At 36.1% G+C, this 25,696-nt stretch overlaps 1 pseudogene; it reads left to right on the plus strand.

The window, feature by feature from the left end:
- LOC115519468 overlaps window positions 1–24,976 on the plus strand; it is a 113,442-nt pseudogene extending 88,466 nt beyond the window's left edge.
- The last annotated feature ends 720 nt before the right edge of the window (window positions 24,977–25,696 follow it).

Genomic DNA, 25,696 nt, shown 5'->3' on the forward strand with positions numbered 1-25,696 from the left:
TTTTCTGACCTACATGAAATTGATGCCAAATGATATACATGTACACATACACAGATACAATATAAATTAATATATATTATACCTGAGTTGCTTAAAGATGATTAAATTTGACTTTATTTCCTCAAGACTTCGTTAAGAAGTACAGGAAACATCAGGGTACCTGGGTGGCTCAGTTGGTTAAGTGTTCAACTCTTGATTTTGGCTCAGATCATGATCTCACAATTCGTTAGTTCAAGCTCTACACTTCTGTCTCTCCCTCGCTCTCTGCCCCTTCCCCGCTGGCACACGTGCTCTCTCTCTCTTAAAATAAATAAAAAATAAACTTAAAAAAAAAGTAGAGGAAATATCAGTGTTGAAAAGGAAATTGAGGTCAGAAATAATTGATAACCACAGCTTTCTTCCTCTACTGCCTTGGAAGGACATTTGCTCTTAATAGAGGCTATATGTTCTTGAAATACCAATTAAAATACTGACCATAGAGATTGCTTTTAAAACACATTTTCCTGAAATTACAATCCTATGTCTCTTTAATAGAAATGAGTTCATTATATGTCTTGATGAATCTCAAACATATTGGAAATTATTTGATACCTTTCAAAGTTTTTAACTGGTCTTAATATAAAATACGAGTGTTTTTAAATAAATCATTTTCTTAGCAGTAATGCACCCAAGGTATTTTCAGAATTTAGCACATGTCAATAGGTTACTTCAGCTACAACCAAAACCATATTGATAGAATTAATGCTGCTTAATAATGGGTACTGATTATTTTCAGTGCAACTACAAGATACCATGTCAATGTTACGATGGTCTTAAAGTTTTCAGAAAGTCTCCTTATACATTAAAGGATCACAATGTATTTGAGGAGGAAGCAAATTCCATTTCTGGTGCAGAAGCCATAATGATCAAATATGGTTGTTCTTATTTCTTAGATCTAGTTGCCATTCCTGACTTTGAATCTGGAGCCATGGAAAATTGGGGCCTCATCACATATCAAAAAACATCACTGCTCTTTGATCCCAAGACCTCTTCTGTTTCTGATAGACTGTGGGTCACCAAAGTCATAGTCCATGAACTAGCACACCAGGTACCTAACACTCATGACATTCTTTTGCTATCAGGCCAAAAAAAGCATTGTTTCAGACACCAGCTGTCTTCCTGAAACAACATAAAATTATATCATTTTACCTTTAGAGGGGACTTTGAAGACTCTCAAACCAAACATATATGTCAAATAGCAGAGTTCTCAATCTCTAGACTATGAGACTCACAAAGGAGTGTTGTCACAAGAGAAGTGGCCACTGTGTCCTCTAAAACTTTTCATGACAAAGCCTTCAAATATCTTTTACTAAAGAAGGTAGGGACTAAGCCGATATATGGGGCACAGAATTAGAAACTCTACAAATAGAAATTTCTATTAAAAATATTTCTCCTTAGTACCATGGCATTCCAATCTAGGGCAAAATCAAACCCCCTCAGTTTGAACATGTCATTGTATGGCCACAAAGAAGTACTTCACATCCAAGTACTCATAGGGTGCTGACCCTAGACACTACCCTAGACATTACTTAACTCTCTAAATTTCAGTGTCTTCATCTATAAAATTAAATTAATAGTAGTTCCTGCTTCTTGGAACTGTTGTTAAGAATTACAGGTAAGTGTCTGTACCTGCCATATAGCAGACCATCAGTCAGTGTTAGTTATTAATGATGACAACAGTGATCTCTGCTACTGCTACAATTTCTTGCAGGCTAAGCTTTCCAAGGCCCATCTATCAACACTGTATTAGATACAAATATGAAACTATAAAACTAGATATATAGATATCAGAGACTATTTCCACTCTATTCATTTCTGAAAGTCCCTAGTAGCACAGTGAATTATTAAGGGCCCCCAAATTCTCTCTCACCAAGTAGACAAATATCATTTTATTATAGAAGCTAGTAATATCTTATTAATTTTTAACTTTATCCTTTATCATTATTATAATGATAAGTTGGATTTTATTTAAACAGCAAACTAAAAATCCAATTACATAGGAGCCGTGCTCAGCATTGTACTTTAAGAACATATGCGTGGCTTATTCTGGTTTAGAATTTCCCCACTGGCCCATCTTAGGGGTTTTGATCAGTAATCACTGGTAGCTCTAAAGCACTTGACTGAATCTGGGGATTTCTAATTTTTCTACCGAATGTTCATAGAGGAGTGGTTGGAGAACTCTATCTCTGAGGCTCCCCTAGGCCTTCCTTTAATAACTTCTGTTTCATGGAGACACAGAGTCTAGGGCTGAAGCAGCAGACAGCATTGGAATTTTTGTCTTGACTATTTTGTATCCCAGTTGATCTCCATATGATCATTTACTCTGACAAAGACTCCCAATGTCAACTGAGTGAGTCAGGGGTCCATAGCATGGCATATAAAGCCCCCAAGATGAAGCCCTTCTCCACCTTTCCAGCCTCATCTCTTGTCAATACCCTAAGTGTTAGCCATCCCAGACCACCTGCCATTTCCTAAACATGCTAGGTTGTGTTGATCCTTTATGCTTTTTCTTCTGCTGCTTGATCTGCCTAGAGTACACGTTACTTGCAACATACCTGAAGACCCCTTGCAAGACTCAGGAAATGAGTCATTTCCTAACTAACTTACACACTCTCCCAGCAGAACTGATTTTTAACTCCTGGAATCTTCTCTATCCCTTGTACAGACACTGATCATAGCGCCATAATGCTTGATTGCATTTATCTGTCTAACCATTGACCTCCATCATTTGTATTGAGGCAGAAGATATATTATATACATCTTTATATTTCTAACATATGGCATGTTGCCAAATAATGTAGTAGGTTCTCTAAAGATATTTATTGAATGAGTGAATGAATACACCACTCTTATTAACTGGTAAAGTTACCATAATCAGCTCAACTTGTATTTCTCTTACTCATCAATTCTCAAATTAAGAAAACACCTCCCATCCCTTCTCACAGATGACTTCAGGAAGATCAGTGCCCACTTGTAAAATGATCTGAGGGTTATCAGAAAAGAAATAGAACTTAAACAGTTTCTAGAAGCTACATTCTGTTCTATAATTTTAAGAAGGCTCTTCTGAATCTTGGAATCCTTTTGTTTAATTTCCTATCCTTCTGGAGATTGCAATTCTAAAACAGATAAACTAGATGGACAGTATTGTGCATATAGGCTAAATACAATATAAAAGTACATGAAAAAGTAGTAACACTTAAAACTGGTGTTACAGATCAAATATAGGTCAAGGGTAAATTTCTATTTAGATTTCTTTATGGCATCCTTTTAATTTTATTTATATATATTTAAAATCTCAGAACTTTATTCACTTGAGTGTCCAAGTTAATCCCTGGAGGGAAGTCAGAGCAAAAGTTAACAACTAAATGTCCTCATCAGTAATACTGTGTAACAATCTGAGAGTCCTAAACAAAATCTTATGATTCTTTTAAGTACCTGCTACTTAATGTAATGAGGTGACTTTGCCAAAGATATTTTGGCTTATATTTCCCCAAAGCCCATAAATCAAGGATGACGTGAGATTGTAATAAGTGTGTAAGAAATAAAAACTACCCCACAAAATGTTTTATTTTCTTCCTTAATATTAAATCTAATAGCCAGGAAATGTTGGGAGGATAAAATGGAAGCTGGAGAGTTGGGGGCAATAAGGACACAAAAGAAAGAAAAGTGAAGCAAGAAGCAAAAATGTGGTGGTGAGAAGAGAAGGCACAGAAATCAGTACAAGGAAGCTGTACAGAGTGAAAAGAGTAACAGAGAGGAAAGGTCTTAACTACTGAAAGAAGTAAGTTACCACCCATTGCATTTTTTGCTACAGTTAGTAATATTCATATTTGTTTAATTTCTAATAACATTGAGTCTTTGCCTCCTAGTGGTTTGGCAACCTGGTTACAATGAAATGATGGAATGATATTTGGTTCAATGAAGGTTTTGCAACATACATGGAACTCATCCCACTTAATGCTACATATCCAAAGCTATAATTTGTAAGTTTACAATTTTGTATGTCATACCTTACATACAGTTCAGCCCATAACATAAATCCCTCACCCAAAAATCTATGGACAGAAAACTGAAATAGCACAAATATACAGCTGAGTATGTGGGGTAAGAGGAAAGAATGTCATATGATATAGGACAAGAGAGTGCCCATGGCTACAGAGCCTGTGCCGAGTTCTTGGCATATAACTTGAAAATTAAGCATAATTTGGGCACACTCCTCCAGAATTTTCAAAAGGCCTATTCACTTCCCCAAAATTTATGAAAAGATTGTTTTCAAACATGTCTTTTTCCTTAGGCATAAGAAGTCTAAACACTACATAACAAGTTGGTTTGTGATGGTTAATTAGCTCTTTGGGATAGGCATTTGGCCCAGTATAGTATAGACAAATATGGATTCAGAGTATCTTCTTATCTGCTATGTTTTGAATCCTTGGTGAAATCCCAAATATTCATATATTCTCACTTGTAAAACACACGTAATGCATCTACTTTGCAGGGTGTTGAAAGGATCAAAAATGATGAATGTAAGGTCCTGATATATAGCAAGTGTTTCACTAAATAGGAACCATTTTATTTTTTTATCCAAGGGTTTGGTACATGGTAAACGTTCAAATAATGTCTGAAGGAGTGTTATATTTACACTTTTATGAAGTAGAGAACTGATAAAAGGGGAATATGTAAGGGGAAAGAAACTTAAAATCAATTGCAAGGAATATTGATTGAATACTTCTAAGAATATCGTACTGAGCCTATTGTGTTTTCTGTTGCTTTGAAAGTTTCAAATTGAAAGTGACAAAATTTTCTTCCCTATTTAGGATGATGCTTTTTTGGCTGTTTGTTTTGGAGTGATTGGACAAGATTCATGAAATTCATCCTTTCCTATCTCCAATCAGGCAGAAACTCCTATTTAAATACAGGAAATGTTTAATGCAGTTTCCTATGAGAAGGTAGTAATTGCTGTGGGCAAGTGGAAGCTCTGCTTTTAGGAGAAATATAATGAGAGTCATGAAACCAGCAGTTGAAGTTACTGCTTCCAGGTTACTGCCACTAGTTATACTTTTTTATTTGATGTTCATTTTTCAGACATTACACATGTTCCATAAAATTTAAGCTTTCTTTAAAAATACATCATACTACTTTTTTTCTTTATCTTCTTGTTTTGTTTTCCTCCCTTCCTTCCTCCCTCCCTCCCTCCCTTCTTTCCTTCCTCCTTTCCTTCCTTTCCTTTCTTTCTTTTCTTTCTTTCTTTCTTTCTTTCTTTCTTTCTTTCTTTCTTTCAGGGAGCTTGTATTTCAAATATTCTCAAGGATCTTCTGAGTAAGGAGAAATTCCAGGAAGGAATTATTCACTACTTAAAGAAGTTCAGTTATGGAAATGCCAAAAATGATGATTTGTGGAGCAGTTTGTCAAATGTAAGTCATAAACTGAGTAACAGCAGACTGTTGTTAAGCCTAAAATGTAACAGGCTAATTATGAACGTTTATAAATAGTTACATTGTCAGTCAACCAATATTTATTCCACTTTCCACATTGTCTAGGTCAATAAAAAGCAGCCCCTTCCTTGTTCCTCTGGCACCACACTAAACTAGGGTATCACACTGGGTTAGTCACAGTATTCGATATTTGGCCTCCTTCTCTGTGGTTCCCTTCAATGAAAATTCTTTAATGACTTTGTAATTCCATTTTTTATTATTTATTTTGAGAGAGAGAGAGAGAGAGAATGAGTCAGGGAGGGGCAGAGAGAAAGGGAGAGAGAGAATCCGCGCTGTCAGTGCAGATCCTGATTCAGGGATTGATCTCACAACTGTGAGATCATGACCTGAGCCGAAGCTAAGAGTTGAATGCTCAACTGAGTCACCCAGGCACCTCTGACTTTTTAATTCCTACCATAAATACCTAATCTTCTCTGCCCAAGTTTTAAGGTTGAACTCTGCTTGCTCAACTTTATTGTCCAGCCTGCATTCTCCATTGAGCGAGACACATTTTCTCCCTCATAAGAAGAAATCCTGCTTAATCCCTACGTTATCATGTCTTTGTTTCTAGTGCCCTTGCTACCTGAACTGCACTTTCTTCTTTCCAAGAATTCAAATACCATCCATCTTTTGAGTTCTAGCTGAGATTTTACCTCCTCCTTATAGACTACTCCAGCCCTCATTGCTTTGCCTTTCTCCTAAATACCTAGAAATACATTTATGAATCTGTTCCGTAAAGTGACATTCTCTTTTATTAGTTTATAATGGCTTAAACATAACAGTGATAATAATAATAATAATTGCTTAAGAGCAAGAATTGTATCTATTTTTTAATGCCATGCACTAGTGATTAATAAAAAGTTGATCATTGATTCAAGAAATCTTGGTGTCTGTCATTGAGATTCATGTAGTATAATAGGCAAGACAAAAAATAAAACATGCAGTCAACTCAGATGATTCTAATAATTATTAAAGTATTCTTAAATGTTCAACTGTAAGTAAAATAATCTTTAATAGAAGTATTGTACTGGCAGAGCTCATGGATACAGGTCGAAAAACCCTAAGCCATTGTAGACAGAAGAGGTCCTCTCTTCCTTATAAACATTTATGTCCTAGGGACAGTAATAATACTGTTAAGTATTTGTATAGCACTTAACAGTTTAAAGAGATATTTCAAATACATAATCTCACTTAATATTTTTTATGCCCTTATAAAGTCTGGACCCTCATGGTCCAGTAATTTATGTGTGTGGTCAAAGGAACAAAGTCAAGTCATTAAACATTTTTTCAAAGTAGCTCAAAGCTTTTACTCACATTTCTTGAAAATTATAAAAGGGACCAAAATACACAGTCCTTACTAGTACCTGTAACAATGCTCTTTATCCATTTGCACTACCTCCTGCTGATGATCTAGATGCTCTCTCCACAGTTCCTCCTAAACTTCTCAACCAGCCACACATTGCTTTTCTCTCCCATCTTTTTCCTCCTTCCTTTCCTTTGCAGTGTGTGTGTGTGTGTGTGTGTGTGTGTGTGTGTAGACATAAACCTTGTCTTTTTTCAACAACAAACAATCTCTTTTTGGTGTGCATAAGGGTGTAGGAGGGTAGGGGGGAGATTAAAGGAGAAATTTGGCCAACAATTTCAAGATTCTTTTACGCCAACTGTGAATATTTCTATGTTAATTTTTGTCATATCATGCTTATCAGCCATCTCAGGAAGGTAAGGTAGGCATTCTTATCCCATTTTTACAGGTTGGAAAAGTAATACTAAGGGAGAAATTGGTGCCAGGTCACATATACACCAAGCAATGATGGAGTCAGTACGTAACATCTGTCTTCCCACTCTAAGTCCAGTATTCATCCTCTCAATTACAACACAGCTTCTTCCCAGTTATCAGGAACGTCTCGCTGTTAACCTTCCCCTAAATGTCCTCAGTTCTAGTTGACCACTTTCTCATGCCAAATGAAACTGTGGTATGAAACCGAAAAATTCCTGAAAATATCTTACGTAGCTTTGTGTCACATAACATCAATTCTAAAACATGTCATAGCAACTGGGGAGTTAGAGGCATCCTTTGTTGTTATTTTTCATAAAATTGTTTAATGGCATTTGATAGCCTCACAGTGTGTGTGTGTGTGTGTGTGTGTGTGTGTGATTTTTCCATTTATAGTTCCTTTTAAGCACTAACTCCTGGTTATTTAAAGGTTGATTGACAAGTTGTTGATTTCCTTGGGTCTCATTTTAATTCGGAATTCAAAATTTATTACGCATTCTCTATATGCTACTGTGGTAGTCATTGGGTATGCTCAGGTAAGCAAAGGCATTCCCCCTCCTCAGTCAAGGAATTTGTGATATTATAGGAGAAGGTTAATACTAGACTCAGTTGCCAAAAGGCTAAATAGGGGCATGAGTAGCATGCACAATAAAAGAATTAAGTAGGACCTCCCCAGGGGGAAAAGAAGAAATGAAAGAAAAATTCAACAAACTGATTCCTTCCTAAAAGTTATTCTATTACATTGTACTCCTTTTTTTAGTTAAAATTTTTGTTTTAGTATTTATTTACTTTTGAGAGAGAGAGAGAGACAGAGAGTGGACAGAGGAGGGGCAGAGAGAGAAAGAGAGACACCGAATCTGAAGCAGGCTCCAGGCTCCAAGCTGTCAGCACGGAGCCCGATGGGGGGCCCAAACTCACCGACTGTGAGATCATGACCTGAGCTGAAGTCGGATGCTCAACTGACTGAGCCTCCCAGGCACCCCTACATTGTACTTCTTTAGAAAACTTAAAATACATATGTATATTTAAAGCTTATGTGTATGTATACATAAACATAAAGTTTACATATAACTTTATGTATACATAAACATAAAGTTTTATATATATTTCATTGGCCTAGATAGACATGGTAAGGAATATAGCAATTCATGAAAATTTTTAAAAAATGCATTTTCACAGTGACCATAGGAAATCTGCAAAAATTACTCTTTTTGTTTTATGTATGTAAGTAACTTTTGTTACTTGGGACTATCAGTACCCACATGACCATGCTCTTTCATTCTTGTTTTATAGAGTTGTTTAGGTAATTTTACATCTGGTGGATTTTATTATTCTGGTTCCAAGATGACAAGCTGCACAGTAAGTATATGGAAGCTTACAGAGTAGAAGAGACCTGCATCACATGACCCGAAGTGAGTGTGTGGAGTAGCCCACCTGTCCCTTTAAATAACTGGAAAGGAAGAGAGACTCCACAATTTTCCTTGAAACAAAGCTGACTGAAAAAATAATGTTCAGGCCATTTAGGGGGATGATGCTATTACTACTCTATTTTTGTTGTTATAATTCAGCTTTCCCACAACCCCACTGCTAGCTAAAAATATCTCAGCTCAGAATTCCTCTGCGTGGTTAGTGCCACATTGGCATCCTCTAGGCTCAGAAAAATGCCAAACCAAATATGTTAGGTTTGGAAATATAGTCAGCGGTTTTCTTGAGGCTCTTTTTGTTTACTTCTGGGAAGTTATTGGAACACTGTAGTAGAGCAGAAAGAAAAGTAACCATGAAAAAAAAAGGAGAACTCTTTTTTAAATGAGTCATGGTAATCCCATAAATTTTAGTTTTTAAAGGAGGATTCAGCATAATCCAGGGATCAGAAATCCTTATGAGAAGCTAGGAAACTGGAGGTTTTGTTCTCCATTCAATAGATATCTATTTTTGTAGTATTGTTCTTTTGGAATATTTAAAGCTCCCCTAAAGATAGACATTTCTTTCCTAAACATCCCCATTGTACCGTTATTAAAATGGAGAGGTGGGGTTTTTTTTCTGTTATTGTTTTTTTTTTTCGGGGTGGGGGGTTGAAATGGAGCAGGAGAGAGGCTCCAGTCTCAAGTTCCTGTGGGACTTTGCTACCAGATGTCAACCTTCTCCCACATATCTATCTCCTTCAGTTCACTTGCAGAGAGCAGGCCTGGGGTAGGCAGCCCTGATCCAGTTCCCGCCGTGAGACTGCAGCCTGAGGTCTCCCCTCCTCCTCCATAAGCCTTGTTTCTGGTAGCCAAGGAGATCTGCATTTCTGATCTCTTTGGTTTCTCTCCTCCATTACCAAAGTCACTTGTCATTTCAGCTTGCCTTTCTGGGGGAAGATGTGGAGGTCAAGGAGATGATGACTACGTGGACTCTGCAGAGAGGAATTCCCCTCATTGTGATTGGACAAAAAGGACGTTCACTCAGGCTCCAATAGATAGGTTTTCTGAGCAGGGTTTTCAAAGATGACCCAGAATGGAGGGCCCTACAGGAAAGGTGTCTGCTTTTCTTCTAGTGGTCTAGTTCACCTCCTCTCAGTTTGCTCCTTGTTTCATTAGCTTTCTTTCAGTTTCTGTGGCAACTTTGTGGATGCTATTTCTACCCCAGACTCAGAGGCCTGGACTAACCTTGATAACAGATTTAAAGAGCTTGGGGTGTGACCCAGTCTGTGTTGTTGTGCAGCTGTGTTCCTAGTAATTCTGCAGCAGCCACTCAGTTCTGATGCAGAGGGTGGTCAGTTATATTTGTTATATGTCTTACTCTTTCAGTACTAGATTTCTGGGGCCTGATCATTTGGTGACTAGCCCAAACCTAGGAAGTGTGAGGACAGCTATACATCTCCTCAGAAGAGGAAATATGTTCCCTATGCAATGAATTAGATTCCTGTGAATCTTGTGAATTAAACCTCCTGTGGCCTTTTGTTTTTTGGTAATTGACTATAAACAGGATGTCTTAAAACATGATGTTCTCGGTAATAATGAAAGTAAATTCAATTAACCATACTATCATCTTGCTCACCAGCCAATCTTGAGAAACCTTGGTAAAGGCTTTACTAGAATCAAGAAATACAACACTGGCCACATTTCTCTGATCTATTAGTTCTATCCTTAAGATGAATGAGGTTAATTTTAAATGAAATAATATAAGTGGCTCTGTACTGGCTCTTATGATTGTTCTTCTTTCTAAGGATGTATTTGTCTAATAACAATTCTAGAATTTTTCTCAGAATCAGAAGCAAATTCAAGATGTTTAACACATAGAATATAATGTTTTTCCTTTTGTTTTGTCTGTTGCCTGTTTCCAATACAACAGCAACTTTTATGTCACTTCTCTATGTATACATCATTTCATTTTTCTATATGTCCTTCTGAAGTCTGAACCTCAGAGAGCTTGAACAATTTATAGCTTGACAACATAGCCTGCGAAATTTAATGTTTGATTCATTATTGGGAAGGCAGGATTCACACTCCTGTAACTTATCAAAATGTCACGAGAGACTTCAATAATGCGGATGGCCCAGAATAACAAATATCTACAATAATGATCTGTATTTTTCCTCCATTTGAGGCAGTATTCAGATTACTCTTATAAAATTATTACCCTCCAATTCATGCCTATCCAAACTCATGAAATGCTACTCTCCTCTTTTTAACTCCCAGATAGTTTTATCTGAAAAAACTCCCTTTCCTTCTGGAGCCAAGATCAATCCAGATCATTCTATTAAGGCTTGGCAATATCTGTGTGTCTACTTTTACTTTTTTGTGTAAATTTTTTTATTGCTTTGTTAATTATTGGTACTTTGTGGGTTAGCAGGTAGATTATCCCTTCTGATCCTTTGCTAGATAAAGTCTGTGTATGTCATTTGTTTCATTGTTTTATATTTTTCTGAAGATTAATAGGCACGTCTTCAATTATTCTTCTTGTTTTATACCTGCCAATATTTCCAAGCACAAGATTTTACATGTGCAAGAATACTATAGCTAACTAATATGGCCTGATGTGATAGAGGAAATGAAATTTAAAACTTGCTAGAAAGCCAGAAAAAAATAGCTGATTTCTGTTATTTGCCATAGCAGGACCATTTAAAGTAACTGAGGCTTTTTCTTCTAATCCATTCTGTTTTTCTGTCCTTCGGACCTGGCTAATCAGCAGATCCTAGATTGTGGCATTGCTGACCACGAACAGTCACTTGGCAGTGGAGGAGTTGGGTGTGGGTAGCTCTGTTGAACAAAAGGATATGGGAATCATACAAAGTCAGATCTTTATCTCTTAGGCTTTTCCTGAAGCTTTTCTTCAGTTATTTGAATTAATAACAGGCTGTCAGAGTTTTTGGAAATGTGAAGGAAGATTGGATTTTTTTTTCTCTTCCTTAGTAGTAAGCAGTCAACAGAACTTATGATATGAGATTTGGATAGCAAATAGCACAAGTAAATGTGACAGAGCTCAACTAGGTGTATATTGCTGCACCTTTATAATCATATGGAAGAATTTTTACATACCCAAGGATCCACAAGTCTTAGCCTATAAAATTTATAAGGCCACTGATAGTGTGAAAGATGGGCCATTAGGTGACTTTTACAGCCAATCTGAGTCTGACAATGTGAAAATTAAAATGGCCATTCGTTTAGTCTGTAACAGTCTTTATTTTCTAGGTATCTTTGGCATATTCCATTGACCTACTCCACAATTCCTCTAATGCGATTCATGGACACATTCTAAAATCAAGGACAGGTAATGAACTAATTAGCCAAATAGGTGTTTCCGTTCTGAAATTAAACATGTTCTCAGCTATTTGGAGGAAAGATACTGTAAGTAAATCTAATAATAAAAGATATATGTTTGGAGAAATTTTCATTTATACGTATAAGTTGCTAAAAGAACTCTTCAGCTAGAAAGTTTGAATTTTCTATTCAGTGGGAATTCTTCTTATACTTTTAGCATTTAGAGATAAGTTTGTATTTATAGCAAGAAATAATGGCTTTCTATCTTATATCTCTTAGTAGCTACTAATTAAGCTCTTATGCCACAACACAAAAATATGTATGAAAACAAAGCATGTACTTTAGAACAAATTGGCCCTGGATTCAAATCCTCACTCTGTCACTTATTAGATGTGTGACCTTCAAAAAATTTCTTTACTCGTTCTGAGCTTCAATTTTCTCATCTTATTTTGAACGAGGACCAGGTCCCACAAAACTATTGAGAGAATATGATAATGTTATTTCACCATGTAGTATAATGTCTGTCATATTAAAAATACATAATAAAAAATTTTTAAGTTTATTTATTTTGAGAAAGAGAGAGTGTACATGCTCACGCAAGTTGGGGAGGACAGAGAGAGTGAGAAAGAATCCCAAGCAGGCTCTGCACTGTCAACACAGACCCTGATGTGGGGCTTGAACCCACTAACCACAAAATTGTGACCTGAGCTGAAATCAAGAGTTAGGTGCTCAACTAACTGGGCCATGCAGGTGCCTCATAACATAATTATAATTTCTCTTTTGAACACCTTACTGAAATGTGAGAGGGTTTCCATCATTATGTCATGTTCAACCTGGAATCCTTATTTCACCCAAAATAAAGACTGGACAAATGGATCACCTATTTACATGTACATATTTCAATGACCGATGACTAAACCCTGAGACAAGGCCACAAATAAATCAAGTCAAATTCCAATCACTTTTATCATATAGTTAACTGGGCCTCTTAGACCTGCATAGACTGCTTTTGAGAACAAATTTAGCAGTCCTTTTCCTATGAATGAACTTATTTATTAATTTGATAAGACTATAATTACACACACACAAAACCATCCAGTAGACTATGAAAATGAACATCACCATGACTTTTCCAAAACTTTGTCTTCCCACTGATTAATTAGTAATAGCATGAGAAGTAACAATTTTGGAGATGTTCCTGGTATGTATGTTGATAATAAAATGGCTAATGCCAATTTCCTCCTCTGGATTTATCTGAAACTACCAGTTAGGTGAAATTCAGTGTGGACTCAAATGGCTACTACATTGTTCACTATGAGGGGCATGGATGGGACCAACTCATGGGACCAACTCTAACCTGCATCAGAACCACACGCTTCGCAAACCTAAGGACAGAGTAGGTCTGATTCATGATGCATTTCAGCTGGTAAATTTCAGCAAAATTTCATATGATTTCATAGCAAGTAACTGATTCATAATCAAATATGCTAGATTTCAAAATCAAATATTCAGTGTTGGTCATTCATATGAGATAGATCTGAAGGTCAAATACTTGGCCGAAGCCTACCTACTGATAAGGTGTTTTGACCCATACAGTGTTTAAAAATATAACACAACATTTTATTTATTTATTTATTGATTTATTTATTTTTAAATTTTTTTAATGTTTGTTTTTGAGAGAGACAGAGAGAGGGGCAGAGAGAGACAGAGACACAGAATCTGAAGTGGGCTCCAGGCTCTGAGCTGTCAGCACAGAGCCCGATGCAGGGCTTGAACTCATGAGCTGTGAGATCATAACCTGAGCTAAAATCTGACGCTTAACCAACTGACCCACCCAGATGCCCCTAATCCAACATTTTAAAATGTAGGGAAATTTACATACAAATCCTGACTTCTGAAGTCTCTTTTATAAGTGAAAAGATTTGGTAACTGTGGACCTTCATTCCTACAAAGAGGAAGGTGCAGTGGATACATCCTTCCTGAAGCCAGGCCTTCACTGTCCCATGCACCAAGGTCCCAAACTGTACACAAGTGGCCTGCTTCACTCACTTAGGGTGGACCCTCTAAGCATTTAAGCTTTTGACTCTAGATTTAAAATTTGTTTATGTGAGTAGCTTGCTGTTTCGCAAAATACCTATGTAATCTGTTGAACAAAAAGTATAATATAGTTTTACTTTTATGATTTTAAAAGTTAAATCTAGTACAAATCCATTCATCACTTCGCACATTGAAGAAATCAATATGAAATTGAAAGGGAAGTGAAGGAGGAATTGGCTACTTGTGTTTATTCCTCTTCAGACTTTCCTGGAAAGACAAAGTATTTTCTTTCTTTTCCCATTTATCATCAGCAGAATAATACATAGAATAAACCAGGTCATAAAACCACCAATGGGGAAAAAATTTGGAGTATTGTGCATTGTAAGCTTTTCCTGTTCTGAGAATTACTATACTCAGTTTATTCAGTGTGACATATTATTTCCTTTCAGATGTTTATTTAGGTCAAAGTGAGTGAGAGTAACCAGCAGGATACCTCTCAGGAGAAGCTTCTCCATACAACAGAATTTCTAGTTAGGAGAAACAGAGAGATTGAGAGCTTAATCCTCAGTCCTACAGGTTTTAGGAACATAGTGGTAGCAGGGCACATTGGAGGCCAGGATTGAGAAAAACACCATTCCACATCTAAGCAGATACAGGGTAGACTAGATGAGAAGTAGGCTATGATTCACTGAAGGAGGTTTGTCTGCTCAAAGGAGAAACTCTGACTAGATGGCAGAGTAGATTAAAAATTTAAGAATAGGAAGACAGAAGAATATCGATAGTTTAGTCAAGGAAAGCCAATTTTTCAAGAAATTGCCAAGTCTTCTTTGCTGTTTCTAGCCTATACATGTATGCGTTGTCTAAATTTAGCAGAAGGAACCCTACAGTTATTAATGCGTCAGTGGAAAAACAATAATAAGATTTGGGTGACAGATTAATGGAGCTAATTAAGAGTACAAATTTTGGGTTAAAATGGATGGGTTCAAGTACTACCTCTTTAATTATTGTTTGACCTTAGGCAAATTATCTAAACTTTTTAAGACTACGTTTTTTAGTTTTTAAAACTTCTCTAGTATTTAAAATTCCAATTTTAAGTAATAATATCTAATAGAAAGTGTTGTTTTAAGGATTGCATAAAATAACGCCAATAAGGCACAAAACACAGTACCTGCTGAGTAACTGTTAATGTTAGCAATATTAGTATTATCAAATGTAAATTGTTTCAAAAATGATTTGTTGAATAAGAAGAACTGAGAACACAGAAATGCATTGCAAATAATGCAAAGGTGGAAAACAGCAGAATGTAAATTTATGTATTATTATGTTTGCAACTACATAGAAAAAGTAGTAGCTAAAAAGTGGGGGGGAGGGGAAGGAAATATTCCAAAGTGCTATTAGTGAATGTGTAGGGTCATGAAACTATGAGTCTTTTTCCTCTCCTCTCTAACTTACAACTGTCTCATAATTTTCTTATATTAATTTTATAATAAAATTAATTCAATACGGAAGCAATTTAAAACTCTCATAATATTTTTACTTTCAAAAATATTTTTACTTACTGCCTTCCCTCAGTAATATTTATCTTGTTCTTGTCTGCTTTATCAAATACCTGTTTAAGAGTTAAAAGAAGTAATCAATGATCATATTTAGTTTGAAGACAGAATTTGACCAAAGAATGGATATTTGTTTTAATTGTTTTTTTACACTTACTAAATATAATTTAACACTTGGATCTCATCTGAGTTGACTGGGATTAAAATGACAACTTTAATTTCCTTACCGAAAAACTATTTTTTTCTTTTAGTCCCACACGATAAAAAGAAGACCCAAATTGTTTCCTTGGGAATTTGGTTTTATTTCACAAATGTACCACTTAACTAAAACTGTATATTAATAAGTATATAACTGTATACTAACAAAATATAGATTTCTCCTGTTGGGTTAAAGTATACACTTATATGTGTGTTTAGTTTTTAAGATGAACATTCAGATAACATTTTGTGCAATGATTGGTGGTGAGGAGCTGGATTTTTATTAAACAATAATTATATAAGAAGAAAAGAAGCCCTCTTAATGAATATTAAGGTTAATTTTTTAAGAAGTAGGTATGTATAAAAGTAAATAATGGTGTTTGTTTTAGTAAGAAACAAATTACACTGTACCAAACAGGAACAACAGGATTAATATGAAGTAATTTTTGTGTTCAGTATTCTTTATTAAATTGTGACCCTGGAATATTAGACCTAGTTTCCCTGTCGCTGATCCTCTAAGGTATCAGCTGCACCATACATTATGATATTACACACGTAGGAAGAAATAGTGACATTTGGTAGATGTGTGTTTTTAAAAATATAGCAAACCATAGGATCATAGTTCATATGGTCCAGCCCTCTGTCTTCGGACAAAAATTTTGGAAATTTTTCCATAAGTCTGTTTTAAAGCAGGAAATCATTGAGATTAAGAAGAGTCAAGTCACAACAAAAGTTGGTTCTTTTTCATTTCCCTTCTTTCTAGTTTCAATTCCCTCTTTTTAGATAAGAATTAAAAAAATTAAAAACCCCAAAGAGGTAAGGCATTATGTTAATGAAAAATTCAACAGAGACATTCTTCGTTCTGGAATCTGTTTCCATATCAAGCTATTATGCTTAATCTGGGAGTCTGATGCTGACACGAATAGTTTACAGACCATGTGCAGACACAATCCTCTCAGAAACACATGCGAGAATCACTTTGCAAAAATGATGATATGTTGGTTTATTTCCTCTATGGCAGAGACCCTAATGTTTTGATATTCACAATAGCAGTTTTGTTGTTTGTTCTTCTCATTAAAGGAAAATGCAGAGAAGGCATAGAACTGGCTGGAAATCCCTTGTTCCTTGTCATCACCATCCCAAGAGGATCCTATCAGGATTGTGAGCAAAATATTCCTCTTAAATGTGATTTTATCTTTTTTCGATTGATATTCCCTCCTCAGATGGGAAATTAAATCATATTTTTTTTTAAATTTTTTTTAACCTTTATTTATTTTTGAGACAGAGAGAGACAGAGCATGAATGGGGGAGGATCAGAGAGAAGGAGACACAGAATCTGAAACAGGCTCCAGGCTCTGAGCTGTCAGCACAGAGCCCGACGCGGAGCTCGAACTCACGGACCGCGAGATCATGACCTGAGCGAAGTCAGCCGCTCAACCGACTGAGCCACCCAGGTGCCCATTAAATCATATTTTTAAAGGAGAAACCTGTTTAAATATGGTAGGTGGGGCCCAGAAAGAGAGAAGGAAAGTACAAAGATAAATAGTTCTGTGTCTGGGGAAGATTCATGCAGACAGTTTAGAGTTGACCCCGTTTGGTGGGTAGGAGCTGTGTGATTACTAAATTTAGCCTCTCTGTAAATCATCCTGTGCTTTCTGCAGCATTACCTTCTTTGATATTTTAAGCCGGTGATTGACATGCAAAGCTGGAGCAAGGAGGGCTCAGTCTGGGACAGGTTGCTTGCCTTGACCATCTTAAAACTGGCCTCTTACCTGAACCATGCTCCCTGCATCCAGAAGGCAACTGAACTCTTCTCTCAGTGGATGGAATTCAGTGGAAAATTAAAGTAAATCTAGACATCTGTCCTGTTCTTTGTTCCTTTCACTTTGATGTAAAAGTCTTTGATCAAGCAAGACATTAGATCTAAAACCTTTCAGTGAGGACAAGAGGGAGAAAGCCATGCTGGGAATTACATATCTGTGTCTCCTGCTCCCATATAGTAAGTGCTCAATAGATTTTGTGAGAAGTGAGGTTTAGGTCCTTTGAGAGGGAGAGCTAAAATGCAGTGGCATAGTAACCGAAAGATAGCCAGAGGGTAGAAGCAGGGGGGTGCCCAAGCTTCAAAAGTAATGTCTTTTAAAGATAAAAAGCAATGTGAAATGTACATGCAGTCAAAACACCAGTGATCATTTGTTAAAACTTTTTTTTTAAAAAAAGGGAGGATACCTTTTAAAAAATACATATTTACTTCTTCATTAATCAATACCACAGACCGAATTTTGACCTCAGATCTCATCTTTGATGGGAAACTGATGATTTGGGCCATCAAAAGTGTGTATGTATACAATGGCAAAATGGATTGCGGTGGTTATTATAATCAGAAAGGTGCTCAGTGATCATATGGATTATGTTGCCATTCAGTTTAGCAGTTTGCAACCCACAGATACTAACAGATGCCACAATCTTTTCAATGTAAGCTTTGATTTCTTTTCAATACAAGATTTTATATAGTTATTGTTAAAACTCTCACTCTAGAGTTGGATGTTTTGAGAAATCAAATTTGTATGTGAATTAAGGAACATTCATTCCTTGAAACTGAAGAAAAATTTCATTATTTTAGCAGAGTGTAATGTGATGGTGTCCATTTTTCCTGTGCCACATTGGTGGTAGGCTATCATAATTTCTTTCCATATAACTAAATCTCAGTGAGCTTTTTGAAATCCTATCTTGAATTCTTCTTTTTGAAAACATTAATTCCAGTCTTCTTTTAGTACTTTTCCGGTCATTGTCATTAAACTCAAAAATCAGTTTAAGGAAAAAGGATCTTTTAGCTCTAGTTTTCTCTTCTTTTTGTTAATGTTTGAATGGGTTGTATGAGTGAGGCTAAAATGTAAACATCCTGCTGTCCTATAACATAAAGAGGTATTATTCCATCTCTATACTTGTTAGAAGAGGGATGATCTTACCTGCAGCAACCCACCTATGGGTTAGATATGGTAGCTCAACATCTTTACTCCGATGCAATACTTAGGAAAATATTGTGGGTAAACCTTATTTATGCTTGTAATCAATAATACATAATTAAATATTATAGGTTTTGTTTTCCTAAACATCAAGACTGCTAGTATTCAGCCATAATGAAGAATTTTCTTATATAGATTAATTACTTCATTCATGTATTGAAAAATACTTCATTCATGTATTGAAAAATTCTTTGTGGGGCGCCTGGGTGGCTCAGTCGGTTAAGCGGCCGACTTCGGCTCAGGTCATGATCTTGCGGTCCGTGAGTTCGAGCCCCGCGTCAGGCTCTGTGCTGACAGCTCAGAGCCTGGAGCCTGTTTCAGATTCTGTGTCTCCCTCTCCCTGACCCTCCCCGTTCATGCTTTGTCTCTCTCTGTCTCAAAAATAAATAAACGTTAAAAAAAAAAAGAAAAAAAAAAAGAAAAATTCTTTGCATGTTGCCTGTGAACCCGCAGTGCTTGTAGGTACCAAGGATAAAGTAGTAAACAAAACAATGACGTGTCCTACCTTCAAGGAACTTACAATGTATTTGTTATCAATTTTCATCCATTTGTACAGTAAATATACCAAAATCAAAACAATGTAGATTATAATTTAATTGCCTAATCTTTGTTTTGTGATTCAACTGGTACTTGAGATATTTAAGCATATATAGTGGAAACAACACAAGATCAGGATCATGGGTTTAAATCTCATCTTCAAAATGGCTAGTTGCTTGCACCAGTTGCTTAACCTTTCCAAGCTTTATTTCCACTTTTTAAAAATCAGGATAATAACAATCTCACTAGGTAGCTTTGACAGTTAAATATGATGTACAGAGACTAGTACAATCTCTACCATATGGTCACTGTATGATAAATGCAAATTTCCTGCCCCATCCCTACTTCTCTGTTGTGTTTTTTTGAGCTATCAAAATGAGTATCAGTTGTTATTTATCTAATGATATTTGGAATTAAAAACCATAAACAAAATTAGGATCAAAACTACTTTAATATTCTATAGGGCAATAAAACCTCAAAATTGTGGTTTCTTCTTTATGTGGACAGAAAAAAATTATTATATCTTATTAGTTTTACAAATTATAAAATGACTGAACCTAATCAATTTTGCTAAATTACAATTTTCTAGACCTAGAGAATCAGATGACTTTCAGATAGTCTTGTTAGAAAATAGTCTTAATGTGGGAATTAAAGTGACAAGTAATCATGTTTTTTTAAAAAAGATCACATAACACTAATACAGATTACTCAATTCTAGAATTCTGTATAAACCACTGCTTTTATATGTCAGAAATCATCTCTTGTATATATGGATTCCATAAAGTTTCTATTTTCATCTCTGAGCAAGTTAAAATTTTATGATTATTCTCCTTGCTAATATTTTATCATCAGAAGAAAAAAACACAAATAATTTGGAAAGTAAAGTTACATAAAATAATTTTATAAAAGTCTGACAGAAAAAAAGGTTTAACACATTAGGTACTGAAAATAACTCATGGGTGATTCTGTTATAGCAATTTAAAATTATAATAAGAAAACAAGAGTTTTTTGTTTCATAGGACTTTTTTTCCACTTCTGTTCTTCTTATTACAGCATTCTAACAGATGTTTTAAAGATCATATATTCCGTGGGTGCTCACACGGCAGTAGGATGGAATTACCTTTTAGAGCAAAATATGGATTGTCACTTTCAGGTGCTGAAAAAAACAAAATTCTGTGTGCATTGTCAACCAGCAAACATCAGGAAAAGTTAATGAAATAAGTGCACTAATTTAAATTGTTAAAAATAAACTGATATAAATTCAATGAAGTCACTAAAATATTGGCCACTAATTCCAAAGGCATAAAACAATTGAATCAGGATTTGATTTGGTTTGACTTTACCTCCCCAAAATATATACTGACAAAATGCAAATAGTGAAAACAGATATTCCCTAGTTATTAATCAAGTGACTGATACTAGACAAATGCCCATGTTTTACTTTTAAAACCTTGGAGAAAAATTACCACAAAATTACATTCTTGTATATAAGATGTTGTACAAGATGCTAATCAAAGTTCTTTGAGGGGTGCCTGGGTGGCTCAGTGAGTTAAGCGTCTGACTTCAGCTCAGGTCATGATCTCATGGTTCATGAGTTGAGCCCAGGGTCCGGGTCTGTGCTCTCAGCTCAGAGCCTCAGAGCCTAGAGCCTGCTTTGGATTCTGTGTCTTCCTCTCTTTGTTCTCCTTGCCCACTCATGCTCTGTCTCTCTCTCTTTCTCAAAAATAAACATTAAAAATATTTTTTAATTTAAAGTTATTTGAAATAATAGGTAAATAAAATTACTGCCAGGAAAAAAAAATTAAAAGTTCAACTGGAACATTAAAAATGTTAGCCAGTAAAGAATTTACTACTGTTTATGGTAAATTATAATTTTATCATGCATTTCTTTCTTCTATTCTCTTAAGATATTGGTAGCCCGAGTTAGCCTCTATTACATAACACATACTATGAGAAGTCAAATGCTCTTTATTTCTTCAGATTAATTGAACTAAGAATGGATGGAAAGGTCATCAAGACACAGGAGTTGGTGCCTCTTCCTCATGCAATCTCCAGAAATCCAAAGGGACAGCAATTAGCCTGGAAATTTTTAAGAGAAAATTGGGCCCATCTCCTTGAAAAGTTGGTATTCATTTATATCCAATGTGTGTTCTTCCACCTAGATGTGCCTGAAACCACATATTTCGGTCACCTGAAACCAAGTATAATGATGTGCATATGAATGTGAATGATCCTATTTCTTCCCAAATAGTTTGATGAACTCTGTTACAGTTTGAAAACTTTATAGTCCAAATTATTCTGTCGAGGTGTGAGGGAGAGGAATGAGAAATGAATGGGAAATAGATTTCTTGCACTCAGCTGGGAGCAAATGTGAGCTAAATTAAGTCCAGTCATCAGCCCCTGTATCACACTCCTCCTAGCTTCCTCACCAGCTCAGAAGAACTCATATATAGTGAAGTGAAGCCATATATAGTGCATTAAACACGTTTGACTTGGTTTGTTAATATAGTTTGTTCTAGGGGGAAATTTCAGGAATTTTTTTTAAATTGGCATCAGCCTTATATTTTATTTATTTTTGATAGACAGAGAGAGACAGAGCACAAGTGGGGGAGGGGCAGAGAGAGAGGGAGACACAGAACTTGAAGAAGGCTCCAGGCTCCGAGATGTCAGCACAGAGCCTGACGCGGGGCTTGAACTCACAAACTGAGAGATCATGACCTGAGCTGAAGTTGGACGTTCAATCAACTGAGCCACCCAGGTGCCCCTAAATTTCAGGAATTTTGGTGAGAGCTAATCCCCTCTCTCAGTTCCCCTGGGGAAGTGGTACAGTGGAGAACTTAGAGGTGCTGACTGGAAGTGTTTGGGGATCCCCCCTTCAAAACTCCATTGGCTCTGAGTCTTTTCTGGAGTTTCAACTTTTCAGAGAATCAGAGCTCACTCCAGCATGCGCCTAGGCCTAAAATATCCCCCAGAATGAACCAATAATGATTCAGTTTCATTGGAAGGTACAGGATGGCTTTGCTTCCTCTCACAAAAACCCCTGCTGAGGCACTCAGCCATTCCTCATCCAAATACAAAATGTCTCTTACAAACTATATGGAAAATACCCTCAATCCAAGAGCTGTGCAGTTTGCTCTGTTCATCTTAATGTCAGTTTGTGTCTTTGATTCTAGTCCTCCCCAGTTCCTCTTCCCTCCCATTTGTTAGCCATGAAGGATTCAGAGTCCTCCATAAAGCTTTGTGTAAGCAAAAAGAGCATTTTCTCCCCTCTCCCAGGCCTTTAAGGGATTGACATTCACATGGGACCAAAGAGAAACTCCATATATATAATTTATATATATAATAAAAAATGTGTGTGTGTCCTTAAAAACTCTGCAGGAATCATTGGTTGGGGTGTTTGTATGACTGTCAGTTCCCTCTTGAAATGATCAGACTTTTTCTGCAATGCCATAGATTTCCTTTGTCACTAGAAATGATCCTCCTGCCTGACCATGTGCACAGCCTAGACTTGGACTCATTTCTGGGATGTATCTGTGCTCTGCTTTTCAGCATGAATCCCTTTGACGTATGGTACAAATTCTCTATATAAGACACCAGGGTGAAGGATAGAGTCTGTGGCTGCAAATGACAGTTCTACAAAATAACATTGCCCCCCAAAACACAGTGTATAAATGCAGTGGATTTCCAAAATGGGATGGGGAAGTGTGTAAGACAATAAGTAGTACATTAGAGTGCAAGAAGAACGTATTACTGTATATACTAGTTCTAACACTATTAAATTTTCTTTTTAACCTACAACCTAATTGATAAATAAAAATATATATATTGGGAAGTTATTAGAAAAAATTCTTTACCAATGGAGTACATAATAAAAAAATATAGACAATGCTGCTTTCAGCATAAACATCAATTTAAACATAAACATTGCTGACAAAGATAGTCACAGTTCCTAAAAAAGGCTTTATCTACATTTTTATCTTACGGTCAAATTTGTTACATTTCATAACTTTGGGATTTTACTGGATAAATAGGTTATTCTTATAATAATTAATAGTGTATATGATAATGTACAAACATCATACAGTGCCACATATCTGTTTAAAAAAATTTTTTAATGTTTATTCATTCTTGAGAGAGAGAGACAGAGCACGAGCAGGGGAGAGGCAGAGAGAGGGAGACACAGGATCTGTAGCAGACTCCAGGCTCTGTGCTGTCAGTGCAGAACCTGACATGGGGCTCAAACTCACAAACTGTGGGACCATGACCTGAGCTGAAGTTGGACGCCCAACAGACTGAGTCACCCAGGTGCCCCATGAATGCTACATATTTTAAAAACTAATGACATAATAAACATAAGGCTGGTATTTGTATTAAATTTGTGGGTTTCCTTTTTGTCTTCAAATTTGAGTAGGCTCATTTGCCATGAGAGTGATCATCTCTGGAACAACATTTCACTCCTCTTCCAAGGAGTTATAAGAGGTTTGTGATTCCCTATTGCTAACAATTTAAAAATAAGTGTTCAGGGGCTCCTGGGCGGCTCAGTCAGATAAGTGTTGGACTCTTGATTTCGGCTCAGGTCACGTCTCACAGTTTGTGGATATAGTTTGTGGACTTGGTTTGTGGGTTCAAGCCCCACATTGGGCTCTGTGCTGACAGAGTTTGCTTGGGGTTCTCTCTCTTCTTTTCTCTCTCCCCTTCCACAACTTGCATGCATGCTCTTTTTCTCTCTGAAAATAAATAAATAAATGAATAAATAAATAAATAAATAAATAAATAAATAAATATACAAGTTATAAAACTGAGTACAAACTTAGATATAATTTGGTTTAAAGTCTCATTTTATTAAAAGAAAATAAGTAGTTTGTCCAATGTCATGTAGCAAGTAATTAGAGGGGACAGGTCTAGAACTTCTTAAAATACAGGTGTTTATAGCATTCAAAATAAAAATTACCCATGAGACATGAGTCCTTTCATATTATTTCTTGCATATTACAACATCACTGAAGGGACTATGTTGAAGTTTGGAAGAATTCTTAAAGGTATTGTAACAAAACTACTGTTGGTGGCAATTCCACTTCTTTTTAAAAGCATTCTAATGTTTTACATATTTCCAAAATAAATATTGAATTGTTTATTCTTTAAAGAAACTAAGAATTACAGAATTTAAATCCTGGCTCATGACTTACTCTATGACTTGGTTTGATCACTTAAAGTTTTTATCCAGTGTGCTCACTTGTAAGATGAGGATTTATCATTCCTGTCTTACATTATCTATTTAAAGGTAAAGTGAAATAATAATTATACACAAAAAGAGAGGAATAAAACAACCATTTAGAGGTTGGCAGAGAAATCATTCCAGTGTTTGTATAATTTGCAAGCTGTTTCAAACCCCTTTGCAAGAGCAAGTTTTAATGAACTATGCCAGTAATTTTTTTCTTGCTTATTTTTCAGGTGAAACTGTTCTTTGAATCTCTTAAGGCCCAAGGACCATATCTAGGTACTTTGCAAATTATTCTGGAAGCCATATCCAAAACTATCAAGTGGCTGAAGAAGAATCTTCCCACTCTGAGGACTTGGCTACTGGTTAGTATTTAAATGGTCAGTAGGAAGAGCACATCAGATGTGGGCATGAAGTCAGCAAAGCTCAGGTCAAAGTCCTGGATATTTTGTCTAAAACAGTAAGAAGCCTCAACAAATCAACCAGCACAGATGCCTGCTCTCAGCTGTTGTTTCTAGCTGACAGATGTATGATGTTGAGGTAGGGGAAGGCCAGTTCAGTAGGCTATTTAAATGTAAACTTCCTGAATAATGGAGATATGTGGAGATGGAGTTATAGATGTATAGACATAGCTGTAATAGATTAGCTGCACCACAGACTACCTACATTGCCTTAAATCATGACATTCATTGCTTCTTGGATGCTTTTTCTAATCTTGTTATGCAAACTGGAGTTTGCTCAGTTTTATCTTCAAGGAAACATAGTCAATTCTTTTTTTAAAATTTTTCATTTGCATCTCTTCATCTCGTTGCCTTCTTCTTCCTTCATCTCAGACTGAATAGTTCATTTGATTTTTACTATTCATGGAAAATCAGAATCAAATTATGAAGTTTAAGGATCAGGAACACAGAGAATTTGTCATCAGATCTCAGATTATTAGAAACTAGATGTCAGCGTTTATCAGTGAAGCTGGGAGGGCTGCTTGACTTGAGCCTCACACTCCTAAAGAACCTCAGAGACAGCCTTTTGAGGTCATCTCCATGGGCAATAAAATCTGCAGTCACAAAGGTGCAGGAGAGAAAAATGATGCCTCACTGCTTTAAC

Source organism: Lynx canadensis, chromosome A1 (assembly GCF_007474595.2).
Source record: "Lynx canadensis isolate LIC74 chromosome A1, mLynCan4.pri.v2, whole genome shotgun sequence".
NCBI classification, from domain to species: Eukaryota; Metazoa; Chordata; class Mammalia; order Carnivora; family Felidae; genus Lynx; species Lynx canadensis.